Genomic DNA, 8243 nt, shown 5'->3' with positions numbered 1-8243 from the left:
ATTATTATTATTATTATTATTATTATTATTATTATTATTAAATAGTGCATCCCTATTTCCATTGAAGAAATGTTGGATGATATAATACAACCTACCCCCTGCCCCCACCCCAAAGCTCACTACACTATGTACATAGAAAACACATAGCAAGGAAGTAAAGTTAAGCAAATATTGGGAGGCTGCATGCATGCCTGAATTCTTGAAGAGGTGGACCATACAGACTTAGGTGGACCAATGGTTTGACTCAGCATAAAGCAACTTCTCAGGGAAACAGCTCTGGGTGATTTCCTATTTTTCTGCAATTTCAGCCCGGCAGCATTTAGATCCCCGCCCGACGTAATAATCTGGAGACTCGGTGGCGATAGGGATCCTCTCTTTCCCATCTGCACCCTGAGATAGGAAAGCAGAGAGTACAGCAATGGCTCGCCTTGGCACTGGATTAGGAGCAATTTAAATCCCCGGCATTAAAGGGCACGGAAGGAAAATCAGCTGGATAGGCAAGATAAATCCGCCCGGCCCAGCAGCAACTTCATGCATCACTGTCTCCTCACTTTCCATTTCGACACACCACCAAAGGGCGCCAGCTTACGCGTCATGCTGAGTTATTAAGAGATAGCTGTGTCAACGTCAATCATGCCATTTGAGCTTGTTAGTCAGAACTTGATTAAGTCGGCAATGCCTGTCAATCTGTCCGATGGAAAAACAACAACTCGGCACGTGATGGGAAGCAGGAAGGGAACTTTCTGCTGTCAATTATAGCCTTTCTTCCACAATTCTTTTGCAATTCAGCCTAAGTTGTGCAGCTGGGGAGAAGGAGGAAGAAGAAAAAGAGGAGGAGGAGGAGGAGGAGGAGGAGACAGTTGGTCCCAGAGCCAACTGATATGCCTACTCAGATATGTAATTTTACTCTTTTTGCCTTAACATTGCTGGTTTTACTTATATTGGGGGGGTGATATATCAATTTGCCTTTAAAGTTTTGTTTTCTTAGTATTTTTAATACCTAACTCATATTGTTTTATTTGAACTGCCTAGAGGTTTCCTCTGATAAAGTAGTCCATAATACTACTTTAGTATGGGATAATGTAGTCCCATAATGTAGTCTGTAGTCCGCTGGCAGTAGGAGTACAATATGGGCATGTCTTTAAGTTAACATCTTACATTAAAAACCTGACAGTACCAAATTATCGAAGGCTTTTCACCAAAGCCAGACTAAACGCCTTTCCTTCTGCAGTGTTGGATGGCAGGTTGAGAGGAGTTCCCTACCAGGACAGACTTTGCTCGTGTGCTCAAGACATCGATTCCATAAAACATATTTTGTTGCAATGTGCAAAATATGAGCAAGCCAGGGCTGAACTGATATTACCCTTGCTGGTACCTTTACCAGGAAAATCAGAGGCTCACTATGTCGGGTTCCTATTGGAAGACCAGACAAATGCTAGAACATTAGCAGTGGCCAAGTTTTTATCGGTGGTTGCAAGAACCAATGATCCCTATATTCTGAACGAAATGCTTGTTTAACCTGGAGGTAGGCTGTATGAATTGTGTATTGCTTTGTAACGATTTGTTGGGTCTCTGGACCGTAATAAAGGTTGATGATGATGATGACTTTAGTAGTGTGCTTGTGTGTACGTGTGCACCTTATTTTGGCATGCCCATGGAACTTCCTGAATGACTTTTTCACATTCTCTATTGTACAGTGCACAAACACTGAATTATTCTGTGCATGCTAAAGCGGAAAGAACTTTTTCTGAGAGAGCTTTCTCTAGCACAATGCGGGGTGTGGGGTCAGAAGAAAGCTATAAGGAAATCTTGCAATGTTGTGGAGGGGTCTCAAAACTGGATGATGGTTGTGGGGTTTTTTTGGAAGGGGTTACTTCTCTGGCATGGGTCTTTGAAAGTGGGGAGACATTTTTAGGTTGAAATTTAGCACATACCCAGGGACTATATCTGTTGCAGATATTAATATTAAAATTGTGCCGTTTGAAGTGACTGAATGCATGAAAACTGAGTCCTTTTGGAATGAAAACCTTGTCAAGTTTAATTGTTTAAGTTTAATTCAAAAGTTAACTTGCAGAACTTTTTTCAAAAAATGGAACAAAAGCACCAAAGATACAGCCAAAATATCTATACAATGTATTGTGCTGTCCAGCACAGGTTCAGCATTGTAGAAGTAAAATAAACTTATAATCAGAGCTGACAAATATACCTCTTTCTTTCTTTCTTTCTTTCTTTCTTTCTTTCTTTCTTTCTTTCTTTCTTTTTCTTTCTTTCTCTCTCTCTCTCTCTCTCTGGCATTGCATTCCAGCCCCTTTAGCCTAGAGCTGTTTACCTGAAGCGCTTCAATTACATCCTTACTCTCAGAGTGGGTTTTCCCAGGGAAAGGAGGAGGGTGGAACAGCTCCACTCTCAGACCAGTGACTTGAAATCCCTTGAAATAACAGGGAAATAAAATGCTGGATTGGCCGAAAAAGACACAGATTACGTAGCTCCAAGATGGGATCAGTCTGCTTTCCAAAGCTGCAAATACCAGTCCAATATTGTGCCCAAAACACACCCCTAATTGTGAGTGCTGAGATTATATCCATAATGATCTTTCATTCCCCAGTTTAAGATACCCTTTTCCCTGTTCACTACATCTTATTTCTTCCACTGCTCCCCCCTTTTAAAATCCATTTTCCCCCTCTTGCTGTTACAGCAATAAAGTAAAAGGTGACCTAGTTTTAACTTCCATCTGGTACGTAGGCTGAGACCCTACCTGCCTGCGGACTGTCTCGCCAGAGTGGTGCATGCTCTGGTTATCTCCCGCTTGGATTACTGCAATGCACTCTACGTGGGGCTACCTTTGAAGGTGACTCGGAAACTACAACTAATCCAGAATGCGGCGGCTAGACTGGTGACTGGGAGCGGCCGCCGAGACCATATAACACCGGTCTTGAAAGACCTACATTGGCTCCCAGTATGTTTCCGAGCACAATTCAAAGTGTTGGTGCTGACCTTTAAAGCCCTAAACGGCCTCGGTCCAGTATACCTGAAGGAGCGTCTCCACCTCCATCATTCTGCCCGGACGCTGAGGTCCAGCGCCGAGGGCCTTCTGGCGGTTCCCTCATTGCGAGAAGCAAAGCTACAGGGAACCAGGCAGAAGGCCTTCTCGGTAGTGGCCCCCGCACTGTGGAACGCCCTTCCAGCAGATGTCAAAGCGATAAACAACTACCTGACATTCAGAAGACATCTTAAGGCAGCCCTGTTCAGGGAAGTTTTTAACGTGTGATATTTTACTGTATTTTTGGTTTTTATGGAAGCCGCCCAGAGTGGCTGGGGAGGCCCAGCCAGATGGGCGGGGTATAAATAATAAATTATTATTATTATTATTATTATTATTATTATTATTATTATTATTAACTTGTAGGTCCCTTTCCCTCTGAATCAATGCACTGCTCTATGGGACATTTGCAGAAATCGTTCTATCTTCTACTTGATCAAACAAATTGGGGAAGACGGGGGGGGGGACAAATCCAAAGGGGGGGGGGAGACAAAGAGTATTCTTGTGGCTATTGGGGAGATTTCCTGTGCATTTTCATGAGTTCTAAAAAATCACCTATGCTACAAAAACACGCACATAAGTCATTCACGAAGCATGGTGATTGGAACGTAAAATTGCCTTTCTTTCCGAGGTGATGGCATTCTGAGATGAATTCCAGGTCCTTGGCAAGTATCCTGGAGGGCGAAATAATACATATGATTAAGTGCTATTTATTGATAGTCACAAAACATTGTTTCTTGTGGCTAAAATTAGATGATCTAATTGGTTGCTAGGATTTGGTGTGGGGAGAAAGCAGAGATTATTTTCAGCACAGCTAAAAACTATTGTGATCGGCATGACCACAGCAGTGTGGGTGGATGCTGTGAATCCATAGGAATAGAGAAAAATGAGAGATGCGGATTGGGCGAGGAATCTCTGGGAAGAATTCAACAGAGCACTGTGGAGACCGTTCTTTCAGCTTACCAGATGGAACGGTCTCCCTTTCCTCCCCCTATAGCATGCTTTTCTGTGGGTTCTCCCAACCACCATCGCATCCAAGACAATTGGGGGTGCACAGGAGATAGCAACAGGAGATGCATACCCTCCAAGTGTCCCTATTTTCTGGGGACTGTCCTGGATTTACAGAAGCTGTCCCAGTTTCTGATATGATCCCAGAATGTCCCGCTTTTCCTTAGGATGTCCCTATTTTCGTTGGAGGGTACGGAGTTAAGTTACCCCTGAGCAGGGCAGGATTTAGGTTTGATGAGGCCCTGTGGGTTAAAGCCTCAGCGCCTAGGACTTGCCGATCGAAAGGTCGGCGGTTCGAATCCCTGCGGCGGGGTGCGCTCCCGCTGCTCGGTCCCAGCACCTGCCAACCTAGCAGTTCGAAAGCACCTCCGGGTGCAAGTAGATAAATAGGGACCACTTACCAGCGGGAAGGTAAACGGCGTTTCCGTATGCGGCTCTGGCTCTGGCTCTGGCTCTGGCTCTGGCCAGAGCAGCGATGTCACGCTGGCCACGTGACCCGGAAGTGTCTCCGGACAGCGCTGGCCCCTGGCCTCTTAAGTGAGATGGGCGCACAACCCCAGAGTCTGTCAAGACTGGCCCGTATGGGCAGGGGTACCTTTACCTTTACCTTTAAGCTACTGAAGGTAATGGGGCCCTTTATATGTCCAGCTGTCTGTCAGCAACAAATTGTTGCTGTTTTTTGTGTTGAATATATGCTATTTGGTAATTTATGGACCTAATAGGTATCCAAAGCCATTTGTACATGCAGAATGTAGGCACCCTATATATAAAAATTAGCAAACCAGGGATATTTTAGGGAGCAGGCTAGCAGGCGGGGCCCATGACTTGCATCATAGGAGCCTACACAACACAAAACCCTGTTGCTGTATGTAGGTTTTATTTTATTTGTTTTTTATCTTCTATTTTGGAAATGTACATCCAGGTTGTTTTTTTCCTTTAATTTTTTTGTGGGCCCCAAGAGAGTGAGGCCCTAAGCTATAGCTTCTTTAGCTTATATGAAAATCCAGCACTGCCCCTGAGCCAAGGAGATGAGTAACTATACAACCTTTGGAAGACATCTGAAGGCAGCCCCATATAGGGAAGTTTTTTTAAAAAATGTTTAATGTTTTATTACGTTTTTATATATGTTGGAAGCTGCCCAGATTGCCTGTGAAAACTCAGTCAGATGCACAGGGTATAAATAATAAAATTATTAGCAGTGGTAGTACTGTGATACCTCGGTTTAAGAAAAGCCCTGTTTACGAACTATTCAGAATACGAACTCTGCAAAACAGGAAGTAGTGTTCTGGTTAGCGAACTTTACCTCAGTCTACGAATGGAAGCCGAATGATAGAAGGGCACCGGCGGCGGGAGGTCTCATTAGGGAAAGTGCGCATCGGTTTAAGAAAGGCTTTGGTTTAAGAATGGACTTGCGGAACAGATTAAGTTCGTAAACTGAGGTACCACTGTGGTATCATCATCATCATTGAACAGGACATCCCTATTTTCATCGGAGAAATGTTGGAGAGTATGTAAACCTGGACACTGCATGCATTGTCCAAGTCCTTTCTTTGTGTGCCCTCTCCAAAGGAGGTCCAGAATGTGGCATCACAAGCAAAGGCCTTTTCAGTGGTGGCTCCTCACTTGTGGAATGCTCTCCCCAAGGAAGCACACCTGGCACCATTGTTGTCTGCTTTTAGGTGCCAGTTATAATCCTGTGCCTGAGGTTCCCCATCTCTGCCCTAAAGCCCGAACACACGAGTTTCTCCTGGGCGTGACAATGTTCCAATCCCTTGCTTCTCAATCTGCTCAGGCTACCACGGGTCTCATCATGAACAGGTTGCATCCCTCTCTGGAGTCTGATGTCAGTGCCTTATTCGTGCTCCATTTCTTGTTTTTACAGCGTAGCTGGCAAAGTATTCTCATTCGATTTCCTTTTTCGGTGAGTACCGAACCTCTTTTTCTTTTCCGTAAGACGGGATGCTTGCTTTGCTTGTGTGAATTGCACTTCAGGGAGACTATGGAAGCTCCTGTTTCTTCTCAAATAACAAGTTACAGGAGCAAGAACAAGGGTGTTAAGATCACATTTAATTTTGATGTTAAGGGGCAAGAATGCAGCAGATAAAATAAAACATCTATGCGAAAGTAATACGTTTCCCCCCAAATGCAATGACTCCTTCTGCGAGTCATTTCCATTTACTTGCGATATTAATCCATTAGGTAACTGGGGGGGGGGGTGTTGAGCAGCAGCTTGGTCTCCATTGAATAAAAGAAGTTACCATCTGATCTTTTTTGCCTGCAGGAAACATGGTGAAATCCTTTTGGGAAACCAGCTGCTTACACCCTGGGTTTCTTAACAATTTTCAAGTCTCTTTAAAAGCAAATCAGACTCACTCACTCACTAGGATACCTCTGGAGAGATGAGATGTCGGGATGAGATGAGAGATGGGATGTCGGGAGCTGGGCATTCAACAACTAGGATCACAGCACTGCCCGATTCAGCCCTGCAATTAGATGATCTCTGAAGGAACCAAAGGCCATGTTCACAAGATCACTTTGTATTTGTTAAAATCAACATAAGCTTACTTCTATGAGCAAAAAGTGTTCTTTATTAACTCAAAAGGGGGAGGGCATTTTCAGGCCTGTGGACCAGATATTTATCTCTCCCTCACCCCTGTAGGCCAAGTTTCAAAGGTGGGTGATCATCTGATATGCAGAGACCATTGCATCTAATTTGGTGTAATTTTTAAAAATTCTAACCTGTTTCTGAGACACTCTGTGCTCACTTCTCTTCGATCTGTGCTCTGGGTTCCAAGCTGCTCTGTATAAAATGATATTACATGCTCCTCATTCATTACAAATGGGAAATTTTGAAAGTGGCTGTAACTTTTTTCTTTTTTGCAGAAGTTGAAAAGCAGGTGGTTCCCCTCCAGGGTGAATGAAGGACTCACCCACAGTTTACTGTGTATTTACAGCTGTTTGTGTTTCCATGTAGTTTGTAGAGTTCACATGACATTACCTTCCAACAACACCAATCTTGATGCTTCCGTATATTAAATTTAGGTTTACCCAATACAAGGATAATCTGATGAATGGAGGGAAATCAGGTCCCAAACTGCAGCACTCAGGGTTGCAAATTATTTCTTTTGGTGTTTGGTAGTGAGTGTACTTGTCACTTTCTGCGACTCCTCTTTCCATGCCCACTACTTCCTCAATGTTGTAATATATAGTTATTGGCTCACACTTGCATGCACGAAAGGGTTAACCTGAGCCCAGAGCTCAGATAGCCAGTGGGTGAAGCTAGCAGGTTCCCGGCAGCCTTTGCTCCACCCTCTTTCTGTCTCTCTTTGACAGAAAGAAAGAAAGCAGTCATGTGTTTTGGTTCCCAGGTTAGCAAAATGCTGCACATGAATGAAAAGTCTCTCTAAAATAATATTTTTTACAGCCTGCTGACCCAAAGATTACATGATCCTTTTTGTAAGGAAACAAGTTTTCTTTTTAAATTGTTTGGGAACTTTTGTTCTTCATCATTTTACTGCCAATGGATGGAGACTTGTTTGCTGTAACTCCTGAAACTCTGTGACTTAATTCTTCACTTATTTGCAAAGCTAAGCATCTGAGATTTATTCTAGCCTAACTATTTTCATGGGGAGCATTTGCTTAAAGGTGGATGAGGGCAGATGTTAATCTAACCAAATTTTAAAGTGCTTGGAGCAATTGTCATTGTACTAACTCAGCTACTGGAGAGTAGGAATCTCTCTTCCAAATCTCTCTCTCCAACACTTGATGCTTTCATTACTTTTCTGGCTGTGCTTGTAATTATTTCTGGCTCGTTCCTGAATGGAGTGTAGCCTCCCCCCCTTTTTTCTTTTGATCACCCAAATTTGTGCAAAACAAGCAAACCACAATAAACACAAGCAAACCACATTAAACGTTTCTACACAAGATTTATCAGGCAGCAATCTGAAAAGTGTCTTTCCATTGATTTGCGGAAGGGAAAGCACAGTTCCATGTGAAAAACAAACACAATTATTAATCCCTCCTCCCAGTCCGTCTGATTGGAGTGCCCTGGGGAAATAACTCACTGTGATTAAAAGCTAGAGCTATCCATCACAATAAAAGATTCCCTCCCCTCTCTGTCACTGGGCCTTTCCCCAGACAGCTTGTTTTTTTAAAAGTTTTTTTTTGGCCAGGGCAGAAGAGAACATCCATTTGT

At 43.4% G+C, this 8243-nt stretch overlaps 1 long non-coding RNA gene across 1 annotated transcript; it reads left to right on the top strand.

The window, feature by feature from the left end:
• The first annotated feature begins 277 nt into the window (after positions 1–277).
• On the top strand, positions 278–7918 carry LOC307206590. The gene is made up of 4 exons (XR_013834393.1): positions 278–897; positions 1698–1784; positions 5931–5969; positions 6330–7918. It is a non-coding gene; the product is annotated as an uncharacterized lncRNA (long non-coding RNA).
• Positions 7919–8243: the final 325 nt, after the last annotated feature.

Source organism: Podarcis cretensis (genome assembly GCF_951804945.1).
Source record: "Podarcis cretensis genome assembly, chromosome: 17".
Classification (NCBI taxonomy): Eukaryota; Metazoa; Chordata; class Lepidosauria; order Squamata; family Lacertidae; genus Podarcis; species Podarcis cretensis.
Note: the sequence above shows the minus strand (reverse complement) of the source record. Positions and strands in the feature narration are given on the sequence as shown.